General features: G+C 39.8%; 1 protein-coding gene across 12 annotated transcripts in view; it reads right to left on the bottom strand.

The window, feature by feature from the left end:
• KMT2C (lysine methyltransferase 2C) overlaps positions 1-21734 on the bottom strand; it is a 271413-nt gene that overhangs the window by 218510 nt on the left and 31169 nt on the right. The gene's annotated exons all lie outside the window — the stretch shown is intronic.

Raw genomic sequence — 21734 nt, forward strand, 5'->3', positions numbered from 1 at the left:
TAAACAAATACCTAGATACATACTGAAATATTTATTGATAATTGAAATCCAGAACTTGTTTCAAAATAACCAGGGAGGGGACAGGGGATGACACATGCCAGATTGCCCAGAAGGAGGTAACTGTTAAACCATTAAAAGTAGGTGATGGAAACACAGGAGGTTCAATAAAAACTCTCTACTCTTATATACGTTTAAAATTCCATAACAAAAAGTTTTAGAAATACTCATTTACTACTTGATCCCAACTGTATGACTAAAAGTGTATCTGAAGTAATGTCATAAAATCTTTGTATTAGCAGGGCTTGTTCAACTTATTACCCCATGAACGAATGAACTACTACAACATCCCAGGCAAGACATCCAGCCTATACTTCTATCAATACACAGCATGTAACAATACCTTGCATCTGCTGGAGATACAAGTCTAAATGAGAGACATTCATCAAACTAACGGCATGTGTACATGGGAAATAAACAACAGAATGTCATAAGTGCAAGGAAAGCAAACAGATCAGTTGAGAAGAGAGAAACCACTCTATGATCAGTAAAGACTTCACCAAGAAGAATGCATAGGACTGCAGACCAGAAAACAGGAAGGAAAATGAGGGGGGAGGAGAGGAAAGTGATTCAGGTAGCAAGAATGGCGTGAGTAGGCAGAGGTAAGGCTAGAACTCAGCCATGTTCACAAGAGAACAAGTTAAGTGTTGACAAGTAAAACAGACCCAGGTGAGGGAAAGGACCTGAATTCCAAGCTAAGAGGTTTGAATAAAACTCAGCAGAGAGGCTCTGAAAGTTTTACAGCAAAAAAAAAAAAAAAAAACAGAACCAATTATACATGGGGAAAAATAACTTCATCAGTTTAATAATCCAGACGAGAAAATGAGATCTGAAAGAACTGCTCGATGGACACCCCTTTCTGCTCTTCAGCAGCTTGGACACTCACCAAGTTTTGTTCTGTTGTTTATTCAGAGCCAAAATCAGGTTATTCATTTATTCAAAAAATATTTGAATTCTGGTTATGCACTGGGCACTGTTTTAGGCATGCCAATAACTTCTATCTAGTAGTCCTGGCTATATACTGTAGAACAGTGGTTCTCAACTTGGCAAGTGGAAAGGGAGCAATTGCTGCTCCCCACCAGGACAACTGGCAATGTCTAGAGACATCCAGTGGGTCTAGGGCTGCTGTTAAACATCCCTCAGTACACAGCACAGCCCACCACAATCAGGAATTAGCCAGCCCCAAATGTCAACAGTGCCAGGGAGGGGAAGCCCTGCTGTAGAGAAGCACATTCCATTCCCTTTCCCTAGACAACCATTTAATGCATGTTACTTCCATCTTCTATTTCTATTCCAAAATAAAGGTCTTACAATACCCTAAGAAATGCACAACACATTTTAATAATTTGGCAAGTGGAACCAAACATACCAAGAATTTTGAGATTTGGCTTAAAAAAATTTATAAGCTACATTTATTTTACATTAACTTTTGGAAATAAAATTATCTTCCTCTTCTGACATCTATTGTTCTCAAAAACTTAAGCTAAAAGCTTCAAGTAATGATTGATTATTCCTTTTCCTTTTGTGTCCCTACAGCAGTTAATCACCACATTCTGCCACTTCTTTCCATGTAATGCCTCATATCTCAACTTTCTATTCCCAGCGCCATCAGCTAAAATACTTAACTATTTTCCCTGGAGCTCTTGGTGTGTCTCCCTCCCTCCCTTTCTATCTCCCTCCCTCCCAAGCTATTCTACTCACTAGCACTGCATTTTTCACCTGCTCAAAATTCCATAAGGTTGCCTACAACATACCAAATAAAAACCTAATTCCTGATACTCAGCATTCAAAGTCTTTTTTCAACTGGCCACAATCCACCTCTCCAATTCTTTTTCCCAATTGTCTCCTCGGGGAACATCCTCTCTCAGCAAAATGAGTTATTCTGGGGCACAGAAACAACCTTTCCACATCAGAGAAATCAAAAGCCACTCAGGCTTCATTCAGATAAAAGACAGGCTTTTAACTCTCAGGAGAGCAATAAGGGATCAACTTATAGGGAATCCTGATCTACCCACAACTTTTTTTTTTTTAAAGATTTTATTTATTTGACAGAGAGAGACACAGCGAGAGAGGGAACACAAGCAGGGGGAGTGGGAGAGGGAGAAGCAGGCTTCCCACGGGGCAGGGAGTCCAATGCGGGGCTCGATCCCAGGACCCTGGAATCATGACCTGAGCCGAAAGTAGACGCTTAACGACTGAGCCACCCAGGCGCCCCTCCACAGCTCTTTTTTAATGAAAGATAACCCTAATCCCCTTGGCTCACTGTCCTTACTTAGAACATCCCCTATTTGCCTTTCCACCTCTCTGAACTCATCTTCCTCTTCAAATTTCCCACCTTTTCAAACAATTCTCACAGCAGTCATCTCTACCACCACCATCTGCCCACCCAGCACATCCCATATCTGTGGCTCTCAGGTCATTTTATTTATTTGGCAATGAAATATCACTTCATTTTTACTACTTCTCTTTTATATCCAGACAGCTAAAATTATGATTGATTCATTCATAAGCCGAATGGGGGCTAAGTGGGGAATTCACATTTCCAAACCAATCTTCAATGTTCTTTAGAAGAATTTTTTTAAATCACAATTCCCAGGACTGGCAAGAGAACAGGGTACATTCACATATTAGTGGTAAGAAAATAAATTGGTACAATTATGCTATACTGATATTTGTTAATCCTAAAAGTTTAAAATGTGTATACCCTTTTGGCGCAGGAATTTCACTTGGGAATTTATCATCTATCATCAGTAAATAATAAAGTGCACAAAGGGTTAGCTATAAGGATATTCATTTGCATGTTGTTTCTAATTCTGAGAGATTGAAAAAGCAAAACAAAACAAAACTTCCTTGTCCAACAAGAAAAGACTATTCAGATGAATCATTTATTTAAGCAATGTAAGACTCTGCAGCTACTAAAAGCCTAGAGTACTATGGGAATTGACATGGAATCTTTTTGATTATGAAAAAAATATAAATAATATGACCCCATATACCTTATTTTATGTATTTTTTTAAAAGATTTATTTATTTGAGAGAGTGAGAATGAGAGAGAGAATACATGAGAGGGGGGAGGGTCAGAGGGAGAAGCAGACTCCCCGCTGAGCAGGGAGCCCGATGCGGGACTCAATCCCGGGACCCAGGATCATGACCTGAGCCGAAGGCAGTCGCTCAACCAACTGAGCCACCCAGGCGCCCCCTTATTTTATATTTTTATATGTGTCCTATTTTTTCTAAAATTTTTATACATACGTATATATACATATATAATTTATGTGTGTCAAAAATGTGTATCAATAAGTGTATGTAAACCTTAAAACAGGACAAAATATCTTCATTTTCTTTTGTTAATGAATATTTATATTTTGGCTGTATTAAATTTTATGGATACAATAAACATTTCTAAGGCCTATTTATAGTTAAACCATAATCTTACAAAACCTAAGAAACCTCGGCTTAATCTATCTGTGAGAAAACATTTTCAGTAAGAACACTAAAACACATCCCTACAGTTCAAAAGTCACACGGTGTTATCAGCTACACTAGGCATTCTCACTCTGACATAAGCTAGGTGGCTAATTGACTAGAAGCCCTAGGAAAGAATCTGGTGATTTAAGACCAAGGGGAGGACAGAGGCCTGGAAAGCCTGGGACAGAGGGATTAAATGACACATGCTACGTGGAATGGTTTGTGTGTGTTGGGCACAAAGCATCAATAAATGGAGATGAGAACAGTGTCATCAGACCCGAAAGGCAATATAGTGGAATGCTGTGGGCATGACTTCCAGAGGCCAAATGCTTAGGTTCAATGTCACCCCTGCCTCCAACCAGAAGTGTAACCTTGAGCAAGTCACTTAACTTCCCCTGCATGTTTGCTCCCCCGTATAATGGGGACAGCATGTCAAGAGCAGTGACTGCCACTGCAGTTGAGGGCACCTATTCATCTACAGCTATTACCACCATCAACCCCTGATGACGACAGGAAGCACTGTGCATCCTATGTGCTAGACAGCAGCGGTGCCTCTCAACCACCAATCACTTTCTTAGCCTACTTCCTCTCCTTGCCAGTGGCCCACACTCGGAAAAGAACCTGAGCCAGGACTCTAGAAGGAGGTCTGACACGGGGGAGTAGGGGGCGTTGGGGTGGGGGAGTGGGGGGGACAGGAGCAGGGAGCAGTATCAAGAAAGAAAACCAGTCTGTATAAGCAGTTCAGGAAAAGGGCACCATGAGTCACTCCCCACAGTGCTGCCACAGTGATCTTCATAAAACGTGTTTCTTACGTCCTTCACCTGGATAAAATCTTTCCCGGTCTCTCCATGGACTTTGTGGAGTTGAATCAAAACTATTCCTTAAACTGACTTAAAATCCATACTACCTCTGCAGCCTCATCTCTGGACTCCCTCCACAAGCAGTGCACTCATCTTCAAGCCATACTAAATTTCCTCAATTACAAACTCACTCACTTCTCAGCCTTTGCATGTGCTGCCTCCTCTGCCTGGAAAGTAATCTCCAACTCCTCCAATAGAAGCAAACTGTTATTCCTCCTGCAAAACACAACTCAAGATCAACTCCAGAGCCCTTTCCTGACCTTCAAAAGCTCAGTAGCTCTGCTGTGCACTATTTCTGCCTCTTTTAAGGCTCCTTGACCTAATTCCAATGTGTGTGTGTGGAAAGGAGGAAACAAAGCAATTCTTGGATGCCAGCAGGGTGTCCCTCTACCCCCCCCTTATGATGTCAGTGAACAAACCCCAGGCTGTTGCCTATGCTTCTGGCCAACTGGCTACAACTTGGAAGTCCCAATGATCTTCTCCTTAGGTTTGATTAATTTGCTAGAGCAGCTCACAGAACTCAGGGAAACACTTACTTACATTTACCACTTTATTAAAGTATATGATAAGCGATACAAATCAACAGCCAGATGAAGAGACAGATAGGGCAAGGTCCCAAACAAAGGAGCTTCTGTCCTTCAAGAGCTTAGGGCCCAGTTCAGTGGCATGTGGAAGCATTCTGGTTCGCCAAACATGGAAGCTCTCACAAAAAAAAAAAGGCCTAAAAGCTATTCTCTTAGATTTTTATGAAGGCTTCATTACATAGTTATGATTGACTAAGTCACTGGCCATTGGCTGATTCATCCTCCAGCTTCCCCTCCTGTTGGGGGAGAGGGCTACTGAAAGTTCCAACCCTCTACTCAACACGGTCCTCTGGCAACCAGCCCCCACCCTTGGGTGGAGTCCAAAAGTAACCATTAATAACAAGACACCTAATTCACCTTTATGGCCCTGAAATATTTTTAGAAACTGTGGATGAAGACCAAATATATCTGAAAAATATATTTTGGTCATCTGAATGACCAAACATGTATTTCTTATAAATCATATTGCACTGTCACACTGTACTGGTCCACCACTAGCCAGTGACTCCATCGAGGGATCCTGTCTTTATCTGTTAATTCCCAGATACTTTCCTGCATAGTGACTAATACATAAGAAAATAAGAATAAGAAAAACTTATTAATCACAGTTGGGAAATGTTCATGAACCAACTGATTAGACTGCAAACTGGTAAAGAAAGAGAAAGAATCAAACATTTATCCTGCCTTTGCTATATAAACTGTTGTACTAGGATTTTTCCCTTTATAAAAGTATTCCAGCAAATAAAATGAAGGAATAGCAGAATTAGTATATCATTATTTTACAATCCCTGACAAATCAATAGATCTGGGTACTGGTCATCAAAAGCTGCTGATATCACAGACAACCGGACATTATGTGCCCCTGGGAAAGAATGCACCACCACCTAAGAAGCAATCATGAAAAATAAAATTGAATCGGAATCTGATCAAGTTCTACCTACTCATTCGGAAATACAGAGAACAGAGAAACATTAAACCTCAGGGATACAATCAGCAAGATCCAAATGGTGGGAAACTCTATGGGGCAAATAAACTACAAGAAAAGGAGGGCAGTAGCCTATAGTTTAAGAAGAGATGGAATCACAATGTGTGGGCCTATGCAGATCCTGATTCAAACAAACTATTAAAGGAGAGAGAAAGAGAGATCTGCTTAAGTTGAACACTGAATATTTGATGATATAATGGATTTAACTGTTAGGAATGACAGTGGTATTAGGTTTTTTTTTTTAATCTTTGCTTTTTAGAAATACATTGTCAAACATTTATAAATGCAATTACATTATGCCTGCAACCTGTTTGAAAATAACATGAGAAGTGGTAACAGTATAAATGAAACAAGATTAGCCATGTGTTGATATTTGTTTAAAAGAGGTGTCGGGTACTCAGGGGCTCTTTATACCATTCTGTACACATTTGTATATGGGCAAATTTTCTAAAATAATTAAAAAAAAAAAAAAAACAGGGGGCACCCGGGTGGCTCAGTCAGTTAAGCGTCTGCCTTCATCTCGGGTCATGATCCCAGCATCCTGGGATCGAGCCCCGCATCTGGATCCCTGCTCAGTGGGTAGCCTGCTTCTCCCTCTCCATCTGCCTACTTGTGATCTCTCTCTGTGTGTCAAATAAATTTTAAAAATCGTAAAAAAAAAAAAAAAAAAAAACAGGTAGAAAGGGAAAAGAAGTGAACCTAAGTCTACTGAACACCAGGGGAAGTGCAGGGAAGAAAAAATGATCACAGATGGAGGTGACAGCAATTTGAAAGAAATTATTTTAGCACAAATACCTTCGCTAAAGAAAAGACACCGAGAGAAGAAACATTTGGGACACAGTAGAGTGCAGGTTAACTGAAGTGTGTGTGCACAGGACTTTCAGCAGAGCATTAAAAGCACAGACCCTGCAGTGAACACTGCCTGAGTTCAAATCCTAACTCTACAACTCACTCTGTGCCTCTGTTTCCTCAGAAGTTAATGAAAGATTTTAGGGTTGCCCGCATGGCTCAGCTGGTTGAGCGTCTGCCTTCAGCTCAGGTCATGATCCCAGGGTCCTGGAATGGAGTCCCACATTGGGCTCCCTGCTCAACGGGGAGTCTGCTTGTCCCTCTCCTCTGCCTGCCGCTCCCCCTGCCTGTGCTCTCTCGCTCTGTCAAATAAATAAAATCTCAAAAAAAAAAAAAAAGATTTTTAAAATGGACAATAATAGTCTTTACTTCTGAGGACCTTTGTAGAATTAAATGAATTAATACAGTTGTCCTAAAACAGTATTTCACAGAAGCTCGTGATACATGTTAACTGTCCCCTGCCTCATCACCACCCCCCACTGTACAGATGGAAACACAGACCCCAAAGAGGTAAAAAGTGACTTGCTCAACAACCACCTCACAACCATCTCCTAGACTGAGTACTCACTGCAGATTGGCTGGCTAGTCACCAAACATATTTCTCTTTCCTGCAGGACATGTGGCTAGACTACATTTCCCAACTTCCCTTCTCTGTGTCTGACTTCCAGACAATGAAGTGTGGGCAAAGTGACTGGATACCTCCTCATCGTTCCCAGGCCCTGCCCCCAAATCTCCCACACCCCATATTTCCCCCATCCACCAGGTGGGTATCAATGCCCAGGGCAATCCTGGAAGTCAAGTGTTGAAGACAGCAGAGAACAGATTAGCGTAAAGTCCCAGTAAAATAAACTGTTACTGTTCTAAACCCCTGAGATTTCAGGGTTTTATCTTTTATAGCAGCTGACATAACTTCAATTAACATACTTTTTATGGACCCATCACAACAATTATTACTCCTCATTTTACAGACAGGAAAACTGAAGCTTGAAAAGGGCCATGGTCACACAATTATTAAGTGATGCATCCAGGATTTGAACCAGTAATGGCTTAAAACAGACCTCAAGCTCTTAAATGTCATAAGACCAGTAAGTGGCACCAGGATTTCTAATTTACAATAGATATGTTTAATATATAATTTTGTTATGCATTCCTAAAACACTCACTTTAATCTCTCAGAAGAGTAACTACAGGACAGAGTAGTTACCTTAAAGCACAAAGACTTTACAACAAACAAGAAATACATCGGAATATTTTAAAAATAACATATACCAAAAAAATAAAAAAAATACCATGTATATTAAAGAGACCGCGCTTCCTTATCCTTGCAAATAGCCCTCCCTTTTTTTAAAGATTTTATTTGACAGAGAGATAGAGGGAGAGCACAAGTAAGCAGAGAGGCAGGCAGAGGGAGAAGCAGACTCCCTGATGACCAGGGAAGCCTGACATGGGGCTCGATCTCAGGACCCTGGGATCATGACCTGAGCCGAAGGCAGCCGCTTAACTAAATGAGCCACCCAGGTGCCCCAACAAATAGCCCATTTTTAGTATTTTATTTTTATTTTTTAAAAGATTTTATTTATTTATTTGAGAGAGAGAGCGTGAGCATGAGTGGGGTGGGGAGCGAGGCAGAGAGAAAAGAAAAGCAGACCCCCACCAAGTAAGAAGCCCAGTGTGGATTTGATCCCAGGACCCATGAGATCATGACCTGAGCTGAAGGCTGCCGCCTAACCAACTGAGCCACCCAGGTGCCCCAAGTTTTAATATTTTAATCTAACTTTTCCCACTTGATTTTACCTGAGCCATCGCTATTTACTGATAATTATATAACATGATTTTATAACCTTAGTAATTTTTAAATAGGATTTAATAAATGGAAAAATCATTTTATTTCAATCATCACTGAACTGGATCTACATCATTAATCAAGATGTACCTACAAAAGATGTGTAAGATATACTATTAAGCAAAAGAAATTATATAACAGTGTTTACAGCATAATTCCATCTACATCTGTTTTCTTTTCTATGCACATACATCTCTTATCTACAATTGAAAAATTTCTGGAAAGAAATGTAAGAAAGTTTCCAGTGATTACCGCTGGGGAGGGAGTAGAACTAAGCCCATGATTTATACATTTAGAGTCTGAATTTATGATGAACACATATACTTTTAGAATAAGAAATACTTTTAAGGGCGCCTGGGTGGCTCAGTTGGTTAAGCGACTGCCTTTGGCTCAGGTCATGATCCTGGAGTCCCAGGATCGAGTCCCGCATCGGGCTCCCTGCTCGGCAGGGAGTCTGCTTCTCCCTCTGACCATCTTCCCTCTCGTGCTCTCTATCTCTCATTCTCTCTCTCTCAAATAAATAAAATCTTTAAAAAAAAATACTTTTAAAAAGAAAGATTTATCTGTGATTTACAGTAAAGTTATCAAATTCTCAAAATCCCAAATTACCATAATATGTAGGGAAACACATAGGTTGGGAGAAAAAAAAATTATAGCCCTTCATAATGAATATATCATTTGATCAATTTCACTCATCTATATGGATAAGTTTACACATCTATAAGTAAATCTATTTTAAAACATTTTAATAGTTAGAAAAAAACTGTAGCCCTTCATAATGAATATATCATTTGATCAACTGCACTTATATGGAGATATATATGTAGACATCTACAAGTAAATCTAATTTTTTTTTTTTTTAAAGTAAGCTCTATGCCCAATGTGGGCCTTGAACTCATGACCCAGAGATCAGGAGTCGCATGTACTACAAACTGAGCCAACCAGGCGCCCCAAGTAAACCTATTATAAAACACTTAAGTACACACACACACACTCACACACACACACACACACACACAGAGACACTAAGTATATTCTAATCAGGGGATTTTGACAACAGTTAACCAAGCACATTTCTTTTAATGAAATTTTGTTCTAACCTGAAGAATATCTGGGATATCAGGACAAACAATCTATTAGAATTTTAAAAACAGTTCTCTTTTGGGGTCCAAACTAGATGTTTGGAGACTATTTTAGTCTTTAGGCTTTCTTCAAATGTTTCAGACCCTTCAAAGAGAAAAGAGCGATTCAGAATCAAATCTCATTTTTCAAGGACCTGTGTCCTAAGCACTGTTGTAGATTAATGTAAAATTAAATCACATTCATCAAAACAGTATTTGTGAAGAGCCCAGGGGTTATTATTATTGTAATTAAAATGTGTTTAGATAAATGTTCCTTAATCTAGAATTTTATGCAACGGTATAATAGTGAGACAGGAAACAAATTATTATCATCTGTGTTAATGGAATTGGGGAGATTAAGGTAAAAAAAAATCCAAAAATAGCAAGCATTCAAAATAAATTTTATTTGGCTTTAAAATGTCTTTTTAACCCATTTATTTAACTATGAGAAACTTCCTAATAGTTTGAAAATTCTAAATCAAAGTTGTCTAAAAATAAAGCCAAACTATGAAAAGATGAATCTGCAAAATAGTATAAATTATATGTTTGTCTTTTCTTTTTCCCCCCAAACAAAAGGTCTCACATACTTATTACCGGACCAACCTACTGGTGCAGAGAACAGTAACAGAGAAAAATCATTTCCCCAATAAAACGTGTATTGTTCAAGTGGTAGTGATGTTTACAGATAGGATACCAAGCACGTGACCTTCACACGATGTAAGTATGTGTGCCATCTCATGTGCCATTCCTTTCAGACCCAGCTTGGTTCTTCTCCAATGCCGCCTCTCAGAGTGGTACCCAATTTTATTACCAGTTTTCATCCGAATCCACTGGGAAATGGGATGATTCTGCTTTTGTTTCTTGGCTGGTCCTGAAAGTCTTGTGACAAGACATGGCCAGAAACAGTCAAAAGCACACACCACAATGGCAGAGAAAAGGAGAGAGCTCTACATGTGTATCTTTAGCCTCTCCCCACCACTGTCCCATCTCTTAAATCTAGAAATGAGCCACAGCCTTACCTACCGCTAAATGTCATTAATTCCTGAACTTCTTCCTGCCTCTCTAGACACCATATACTTTACATTCAGAGCCAAGGTTCTTTAAAAAGTCTCATTATTTATGCCTGTACTTCCTCTTTAATTTGCCACCAAAACTCCTGCAATCTGGTTAACAAACCCACTATTTCATGGATATTAGACAGACTGAGAGATCTATCAGACACTCAAGAAGTTGTCCTTACCTTCCCCCACACTTATCTCTAGAACAACTGACACTGTACATTACACACGATCTCCTGGCTTGTCTGGCTGTTCCCTCACAGCCTCTACAATGTTTCCTTCTGACCACCCGTGAAATACAGTTCCAAATCTCTCTCCTCTCTCCTCAACATCCACCTTTACAAGGACTCCTGGCTCTCCAGTCCACACCCACCAGCCACATACCCAAACACCCGGTGACCATCTTCACGTGAATATAATACATGCACCCTAAATCCAGCAAATCCCAAACTGAATCGTTATCATCTAGCATCTACCCAATTTGTTCCATCCACCTAGAAACTTAAATCATCGCAGTGTCCTCCTCTTCCTAAATACTTCCTATTAATCCTCCCTCTAAAACCTCTTTTCAATCTGTTGCCTCTCCTTCATCCACAAAACTACTTCAGGTACTCATTCCTCTCACACCTGCCAACCACCAGCTACTTCCAATCTCCCTCTGTTTATCCCCATACTAATGCTAGACAGATATTTTGAAAATGCAAATATGCTGGCACTCTCCTTTTTTCGTCTTTCAATGGTCACATACTCCGAGCCTTAGAGACAGAAATACAAACCTCTTAGGACAGCATAAAAAACCCTCCGTGATGCAACCTATGCCAACGCGCTCAGCCTCCGTTGCTGTCACTTCCCTACATGTTATACTTTCATCATATTGCACTTTTCATCGTCCCCCTCAAAACTCTGTGCCTTTACATGTGCTATTATTCCCTCTGCCTAAAATACGTTTTGGGCAGTCCTCACAAGCTTCAGGTGAAGCGTTACCTCTCCCAGGAAAGCTTCGTGTAAGCCTCAGGGGGCGTCAGTGCAGTACGCAGACACCTCTCCAAATGGATCTCTACTCCTGCCCCTTCACTCAGCTTTAGAATTTATGGGCAGGGGTCTCATCTTATTCTGCATACAAATCTTAATTTACAGATTACGTCCTGATAAACACATCATGAGTTGAAAGTATTTTAAGTCAAAAATGCATTTAATACCACAGACCTACCAAACATCACAGCTTAGCCTGACCTACCTTAAACATACACAAAACACTTAAATTAGCTTACAATTGGGCAAAATCATCTAATATAAAGCCTATTTTACAATAAAGTGTCGGATTATCTCATGTAACTTATTAAATACTGTACAGAAAGTGAAAAACAGAATGGTGGTATGAGTACAGGATGGATGTCAGTGTATGGGTTATTCACCCTCCTAATCACGTGGCTGATCAGGGTGCTGTAGCTGCTACTGCCGCCCAGCAACACCAGACAGTATCACACCACTTATCACCAGCCTGGGAAAAGATCCAAAATTCAAAATTTGAAGTATGGTTTCTATTGAATGCATACTCCTTTTGCACCACTGTAAAGTTAAAAAATCCTACGCAGAATCACTGTAAATGGAACCATCGTAAGTCAAACCATCAAAGTCAGGGATCATGCATGCTTCCAATGCATACGTAGTACCTCACAAAGGAGTTGATACTCAAGAAGTACCAAATAAATAAATTCACAGGTTGACATTCACACATATAAAGTTTTAGTGCATCAAGCACTTAAGACAAATACAAGATCAATCAGTTTATATTGAAAAGGCTTTAATATATTGGGATGTACACAGACATATACAAACACGTATATGCTTCACAAACACACCCCTCATAAATAGATCATGTCTGGTCCCATATAACAAGTTCATTTCCCCAACCTAATACAACCCTACAGTAATTCTTTGCTGCTATGTGTACTGCTCACACTGAGTTCAAAGAAACTAACTTAATTACCCATAATCATATAAATTCATATGCCCACAGATACAAGGACAGGAGATTTTTCTGGAAATATATAACTAAAAGTTATTAGTGGTTTTGGAGTAGGGCAGTGTTATAGGCTGAATTGCCCCCCTCCTCCAAATTCTTATGTTTAAGTCTTAACCCCAATGCCCCAGAATGTAACTGTATTTGGAGACAGGGCCTTTAAAGAGGTAATTAAGTTAAAATGGGGTTATTAGGTTGGGCCATAACCCCAAATGACTGGTATCCTTAGAAGGTTAGGACACAGACATACACAGAGGGAGGGCCATGTGAGGACACAGAGAGAAGGCAGCCATCTGCAAGCCAAGGAGAGAGGCCTTGGGAGAAACTAAACCTGCTGGCACCTTCACCTTGGACTTCCAGCCTCCGGAACCATGAGAAAGTAAGGTTCTGCTGTTGAAGCCACCCAGTCTGTGATATTTTGTTATGACAGCCCGAGCTGAATAACAAGGGGGACTTGTAGTTTATAATATTTAAATTTCCTCTAAAAAAAATTTTAAATTAATTTCCTAATCAAGTACATGGAATTTTTTTAAGCCAACAAGAATTATGTGAATGAACAGTGGGATTATGGACATTTTCACCTTCTTCTTCATGTTGGTTTGTATTTAAAAACCTAACAAGGGGGCGCCTGGGTGGCTCAGTTGGTTAAGCAACTGCCTTCGGCTCAGGTCATGATCCTGGAGTCCCGGGATCAAGTCCCACATCGGGCTCCCTGCTCAGTGGGGAGTCTGCTTCTCCCTCTGACCCTCCTCCCTCTCGTGCTCTCTATCTCTCTCATTCTCTCTGTCTCAAATAACATCTTTAAAAAAAAATAAAAAATAAATAAAAAAAATTAAAACCTAACAAGGTGCACCTGGGTGGCACAGTTGGTTAAGCATCCAGCTCTTGGTTTTGGTTCAGGTCATGATCTCAGGGTGGTGGGACTGAGCCCCACTTTGGGCTCCAAACTCAGTGCGGAGTCTGCTTGAGACTATTCCTCTCCCTCTGCCCCTCCCCCCACTTGCATGCACGTGCTCTCTCTCTAAAATAAATAAATCTTTAAAGAATAGTAAAAATAAAAAAATAAAAACCTAACAAAATGTTATCCAATTAAATGGCATAACTGAATGTCCTAGACATCAGAGTTCACCATACTCTGACCACAAAAGCCACATTTTTATCTTACTATTTTTCATTTGAAACAAAATAATATACAATGTTGTTAAAATAAGGTATTTTCTAATTTTTACCAGCTCCACAAAGGAACTGGTGAGGTAGACACTGGAGAAGAGCACTGTTGTAAACATATCCCCGGAGGTGCCTGGATGGCTCAGTCAGTTAAGCATCTGCATTCGGCTCAGGTCATGATCTCGGGGGTCCTGGGACTGAGCTCCCTGCACTGGGCTCCCTGCTCAGCGGGGAGTCTGCTTTTCCCTCTCCCTCTACCCCTCCTGCTCGTGCTCTCTCTCTCAAATAAATAAAATCTCTAATAAACAAACATACATACATACATCCCTGGAGATGAGAGAACCAACAGTTATAAAGTACAAAACAGCTTCATGAGTGAATCCTTCTTGTACTGGGGCAAACAGTCACTGTAGCAACTAGGCACCACGTATTAGATCCTGTGAGTTAGGCCTCTTACAGTACATTATCACTTAATTCACATAACAACCCAGACAGAGCAGCAGAGATGAAAATTCCCCCATTTTTTAGGTAAGGAAACTCAGGCACAGAGAGATTAAGTCACTGGCCAGGGTCATACAGTTAGGAAGTCAAAGAGCTAAGACTCAAACCCAAGTCTCTAGGTCTTAAAATCCCATGCTGCCTGATACTAAGAGCCCTTGAATGCTTAACAAATATTTACTAAACACCTGCTATATGCACTTTGCCAGGTGTGTAAGACAGAGCCATGACTCAAGAAACATAGTCACTATTCTCAAGGACTTAGAATCTCCTCCTTAACATTCTGTTGCATGTGTGTTTTTCCTACCTCTGTAACTAGGTTTTAAAGTTCTCAAAAGAGCTGTAACGTGAAGGGGAAAACAGAGACCCTTGAGTTAGAAACCTGAAAAAGTTCTGGCTTTTTCACCTACATAAATTAACAAATTGGATTCCTCATAGTAAACGGTTATGGATTAAGTAATATACATGAAAGTGCTTAGAACAGTGCCTGGCACAGAGTGCACACTAAATAAACATTCATCAAATACGAATATTCATTTACAACCTTCTAGACAAGCAGACCCAGCACTCAAACTTTCTATTTCATTAGTGCTGAGATTTCTCCAATGGCCTCGACAGTATTCAAAGATTCCACTCACCTATCAATCTATCCCTTTCTTCTACAAGACATACTACTTAACACTCAAACCTACTTCACTACTTACTTAACACTGAAGCTTCTTTATAACATAGTCTTTTAGAATAATGGTCTCCAAAGTGAAATGCACACAAAACACGTGTCCTAATCACAGGCCTGAAAATACTAGAACTTAAGACTAATAATAATAAGGAATATAAAATTTAACTCTACTACTTAATGTATGGACTGTTTATAATACATGTATACAACCTACTTCAAAAAGAAAAATGGGGTGCCTAGCTGGCTCATTCAGTGGAGCATGCAACTCTTGATCTCAGGGTCATGAGTTCAAGCCCCATGCTGGGTGTGGAGCATACTCAAAAAAAAAAAAAAAAAAAAGATATAAATGCTGGGTTTATGGATTCAAATTTTTAATAATGGGGAAATTATTCAAATATCAGCTTAGAGACAACTGCTTTCAAGCCACAATTATATCATTAGTTATGGTTAAGTTCCATGTGGGAACTGTGACATAGAGTGTATTGTATTTTTATTAACACTAAACACTACAAATAGGCCTAGCAATTTCCCACTTCTGTGCCACCTATCCTTAAGCTGTCCCTTCTGTCTGGGCACCCACTAACACACAATTCCTACCCTTCTCAGCAAATAGCCATTCACTTACCATGTAGCCTTTCCAGTGTGCATAGTGAGAGGCAGTTAGTAACAACCCTATAAATCTAAAGCTATGAGTTTATAAGTCAAATTATAATACAGGGCTAATATAAGGAATAATGCAGGTACCTTTCTCTTCCTCTAAGATATAACTTCATTAAAAAGAAAACAATATTGTTTATCATTACACTCCCCTCTGTACCTTCTGGAAAAACATTCCTCTGGACAAATCTTGATCAGATAGAATACACTGTATATAATACATACTAAACTGATTTTTTCCTTGTAAATCTGCACTTAAATCTTCCAGTAAAAAATATTCCTCACGAAAAAGATGTAAGTGAATGTGTATTTATTTTTGAGCCCTAATACACTAGACACCCAACAACTGCTTTAACAGTGTGGTAACTAGTCGCATTATGGTACAGAAAGTAAACCGGGTGACTTCCTCAGAGAATCTGTTGTTTTTAAGTACACAACTTGGAATTTAGAAATTATTCTAATATCCCACCAAAAGTTGATTAAAGTGAACACTCTGAAAACAAAGAACTAAATATATTTTTACCGGCCTGCACTGAATTCTCTCAGCTGTGCCCAGATTACCATATGCAAAAGATGGAGATGTATCTCACCCATCTGTGCTCCCACAACCCTATCTTCAATATGATGGAAAATTGGGAGGGTCTCAGAACACCTGCGTAACGGTGGAAATGGCGCAAATTCATATACTCACAATTTTGTCTTGAACAATGAAGTGATACACAGTTAGAAGGGGGAAAATACAGCTTTTTAAAAAATATCTCCTGGGCGCCTGGGTGAGTCAGTCATTAAGCGTCTGCCTTCAGCTCAGGTCATGATCCCAGGGTACTGGGATCGAGCCCCACATCAGGCTCTCTGCTCAGCAGGGAGTCTGCTTCTCCCTCTCATTCTCTCTCTCTCAAATAAAAAAATCTTTAAAAAAATAAATAAAATCAAAATAAAAAATATCTCCTATAACAGCTCACAGCTACTTCAAATGACCCTACTTCCCCACTTAAAACTCACCTGGTAATCAACTCTTAGTCAAAGGCAAAAAGGAGCACTTCCCCTTAAGTGTCTTAAAGGCACAGTGTTTAGCATTCAGCACGCATTATCTCACTGAAAGCTCACGGTTTAATTAACTTGCCTAAAGTCAATCAGAAGCACCAAATTGTAACTCCAAGAAGTAGCATTTGCATTGTATTTTATATGAATGGCATCCCCAGCACAACATGAGTGGAGCTGTGCAATGAACTGGTCTGGGTCACAAGCTAGTAAGTAGCGGAGTTAAAGTTCAAAAACTGCCAGATCTGATGAGAAAGAACACACAAGTTTAAAGCTATACCACCTCCCATCTTGAAATTGAAGGATGAACAATTAATCATACAATAAAACAAAAATATCTTGTTATAAATAACCCAGTTATCAGCCTTGCTGGTAAAGAGAGAAAGGGGGAGCAGGAGTAGAGTCAATAGGTAATGACTACTGAAGAGAGAAGCAAGAAACTGAACTTGTCTTGGACGAAAGCGCGCATCCTCAGTGGCAGGAGGCAGTAACAAGAGCGATCTAGGGGGTCCAGAGGAATCAAGACACTTAGGGTTTTCCCACCCACTCCACTGTTGCCCCTTATAATACCACTACGATAGCTTTATAATGAATGACTAGCCAGCATTCGGATTAAAATGACAAACCCTTAGTAGGAAAAACTATAAATTATGCATCAGACTCTGCATTCACCTGTCCCTATTCGTAACTTTGAAAGGATTCCTTTATTTCAAAATTAGAAAACTGGTCTCACAGTAAAAAACTCATTAAGATATATGGTTTAGAAATACTTAGAATCTATTGCAATAAGTGTTTATTTTCTTAACACCCAAAGAGCATTACAAGTCACTTAAAAAAAAAAAAAAAAATGACCAACCCAATAGAAAATGGGCAATGACATCCAGAAGTCACTACTGGCTACACAACCAACAGTCACCCCCCTCACAACTTGTTCTTGCTGTCGGAGTCCATCTCCCATTATAAGGCCTTGAAAGGAAAAGGTTTTTGCTTTCCTGGACTCACCCATACATGGGTACATGACCAATCACAGCCATAGGATCTGAGGGAAAATCTGCTAAGGGCTTCCAGGTAGGTTTTTGTTCTAAATAAAAGAGTAGTGCATGAACAAACAGACTTCGTTTGCACAGGCTGTGGTCATGGGGACTACTGGATACGTGAACTATGACTCCTCTCTACTTCTCACATCTAACTCCTCAACAGATCCTTTCAGCTCGACCTTCAAAACATACAGAATTACTTCTCTGTCTCCTATCGTTTTCCAAATCATCTCTCACCTGTCTGCTTGCAATGCTCTCGTGACTGCCATTCCTGCTTCAACCTTTATCCCCTTCATTCTCTTCTCAACACAGCAGCCAGCATGAACCTCCTAGAGTCACAGTCAGATAAGGTCAGTGCTCTGCCCCAAACCCCCAAGGGTATCTTATCTCGGGCAGAATAAAAGCCAAAAAGATCTCACAATGGTCTACAAGGCCCCGCGTGCTCTGACTCACTGCTTCTCTCTCCCTCCAGTGCTCAGCTCTGCCCCTGGCTCTCCTGTCAGTTCTTTGAACAGGCGCCTCAGGGCCTGTGCACACATCATTCCCTCTGACGTGCTCTTCCCCCACACCCCTGCCCCTGCACTCTGACTACCTTTAAGACTAGACTCACGTCACCTCACTGAAGCCCTCCCTGATCACTCCACTTAAAATAACCCAATTCAGCCTGGTCTGCTTATTACTTTATTTACTTTATTTTATTACTTTATTTTACGACTTTGTTTTTCTCCTTAACACTTAACATCTTCTTACATACTATTTATTTTACCTACTTGCGTATCCCTTCTTTGCCCCCTCCAAAACATAAGCTCCCTGAGGGGTCTGTTTTGTTCACTGTTATACTTCCCATACTTTATTTTTTTATTAAGTTTTTTATTTTAATTCTAGTATAGTTAACATACAGTATTATATAAGTGTCAAGTGTACAATATAGTGATTCAACCATTCCATACATTGCTCAGTGCTCATCATAAGTATACCTCCCATATTTTAGACTACTGCCTGGTACCCTGGAGGTACTGAATAATGATTTAAGTGACTTAATTGATCAACCATCAATAACAAGCTGAAGATTAAAAAACAGGAAAAGGGAAAGCATCTGGGTCCCTGAAAATTTCACTGAGCTACTTACATCTGGACTTCTGGTCACATGAGATAAAATTTTACTCATTGTTTAAGCCATTTTAAATTAAGATTTTTGTTATCTGAAGTCAAAAGGTACTGATACAGAATACCGGTGGACAGTTGCAAAAGAAAAAATGCTAGTGACAAATATATTCAATTTAATTCATTCATAAGACATGCAATTTAAATAACCTCAAAATAATGTCATGCAGCAAAAACATAAAAGCTTAATACATATATATCCCATTCAACATGACTCCCTAAAATACTAGTGAGTACTAAAAGTACTTTAGTACTTTTAAAATTTCATATATAAACAAATATAACTCGAAAGAGTGTGATATTCCATTGCCTGTATTTTTCCCCATACTTTGAGTGCTCTTAGCCAACAGTGTAAAAACAATAGTTAAGTGATGCAGTATTTCCTCTAAAGTCAGTCTCATGCTATCCACCTTTACATGCACTACTTACTGCCCACAACCACGCTACAAACTAGGCACTATTGTTATTCCATTTTAAAGCTGATGAAACAGCTACAGAAAGATCAAGGATCAGCCACAACTCAAGCAGCTACTAAGTCAGGAGACTAGAGTTTGAACCCTGGTGGTTTTGTCTACCAAGATCTCTGCAACAGTATCAGCCAATGAGCAGAGCACTCTCCCAAACTGAGCAACACATTTACTCCACCAGTGCCTTTTTTTCCTGCCATTTATATTATGTTCGCGTTCTGACTCACAACAACTGACAAAAGATGAATTCAAGTGACAGCGCCAAACTTACCAGAAGGAAACCCTTTGACAGAAAAAGATAAAATGAAAAGACAATCAAAGATTGGTGGAAGTCCTTTGTCTCAGTTTTCTCAACTGAAAAAAAAAATGAAGATAATAATAGTATTTACTTTTTAGATTGTTGTGAGGATTACGTAAATTAATACGGCACTTATACATGTGAAGCACTTAGGACACTCACTGCCTGGCACACGGTCACACAATCAATAGCTTTTACTGTCACTATAACCATAATAGTGCAGAAGGGCTTCCTAAAGCTGGAAGGACCGGCCACCTGCTGTGAGACTAGCAGCAAGAGGGAACTTCCGCCAGAGACTCTAGGCTTTGACTTCTGGACACTGAAAGGTAAAGGACTGTGCTGATTTTCATCCTGGAAACAGAGTGCTTCAGTGACTTAGTAAAGAAACAATTCTATCAGAACCACCACGTCCACGTTCAGAAATGCACGCCCGACCTGCACATGCTGTTGGGGAAAAGACCCGCTCTATCGTGGGACCTCATTTTTGGAGGGCATTTGGTCAGTATAAACCCTCCAATGGCTTCCACTGCACTGAGAACAAAATCCCTGCCCCTCACCATGGTATGCAGAGAGCACTGTATGATCAGGCCCCTGCTTACCTATCAGATGGGATCTCCTCTAAGTTCTCTTTACTATCCAATAACACCAGCCTTTTATTTTAGGAGGCAGGGCGGTCCCTTGAGTATGACACGCTCATTCTTGCTGAAGAGCCTTCACAATGAACCATATTCTTCCTAAATTTTCTTAACTGCCTCCTCATCATTCAGATCTACTTCAATGTCATCACTTCAGAGAGACCTTCCTAACTACCCCAGCCACATACATCATTGTCTCCCAGAGGCATCAGCAAATACTGTCTATACCATGACTATAATTTATTTTCTTTATAACATTTCTCACTGTCTGAAATTAATTACAAGGAATGCACTTATTTTGTATCTCTCACCATTGAAATACTGGTCCATGAAGGCAAGGGCTTGGTCCTTCTTGTTCACCCCTGAATCCCCAGAATCTAGAATACTCCTTGGCATAAGCAAGCACTTTACTTATATTGGCTGATGAATATTATGCAGTTTTGGGGGGGAAAAAAAAAAGTGATATGTATATGCTAAAACAGAAAAATGTCCAAGATACACTGTTAAGTGACAAAAGCAAATCACAAAGCAATATACACAAAGTGATCCATCTGTATAAAAATGAATATGAGCACATTATGTAAAAAAGAAATATATGCATAGCAAAAATCAAGGACACCAAATAGTAAGTTAAAAGTAATTATTTCTGAAAACTGGGGCTGAAGAAGAGTGGAAGGGGCCTTTCACCTAAGTCATGCTCTCCTGAGCTATTTGAATATTTTTACCAGCCTGTATCACATTCATAAGTTTTTTGGGACACCTTTCCTAATCCCCCAACTGTTGTAAAAAGTCCAACACACACAGTGGGTCCTCTCTTTCCTAAACAGCCAGAACACCACACACAACTTAGAGTTTCTATTACATTTCTACAACCTAGCACATTCTGACTGTATAAATAAATATCTGAATCTTATTAGTTTTTGCTCTAGTCCAGTCTAAGAGCTGAAGGAGAATCTCTGGTTCAAATAGCAGTTCAAATATACACACTTATCTCCCTTCAATAGAAGATTATTTAAACAGTAGCTTAAAAAACTTTAAGAAATATTGTTGCTTAAGATTTTTTCTTAAAATGAAGAGTTTTTTTTCCAAAGAAAAGAAATCAGTGGGCTGGGGAGAGGGAACTAGTGATCTAGTGTGGGGGTCAGCACTTTGGGGTAAAACAACAGACTCCTAAACGTCAGAATACAAGAGCGGTGGGACACCTGAGTGGCTCAGAGGCCTAAGCATCTGCCTTTGGCTCAGG

The sequence above is a fragment of the Eumetopias jubatus genome, unplaced genomic scaffold (assembly GCF_037043125.1).
Source record: "Eumetopias jubatus isolate StellerSeaLion01/CBP00866 unplaced genomic scaffold, mEumJub1_p1.0 scaffold_14, whole genome shotgun sequence".
Classification (NCBI taxonomy): Eukaryota; Metazoa; Chordata; class Mammalia; order Carnivora; family Otariidae; genus Eumetopias; species Eumetopias jubatus.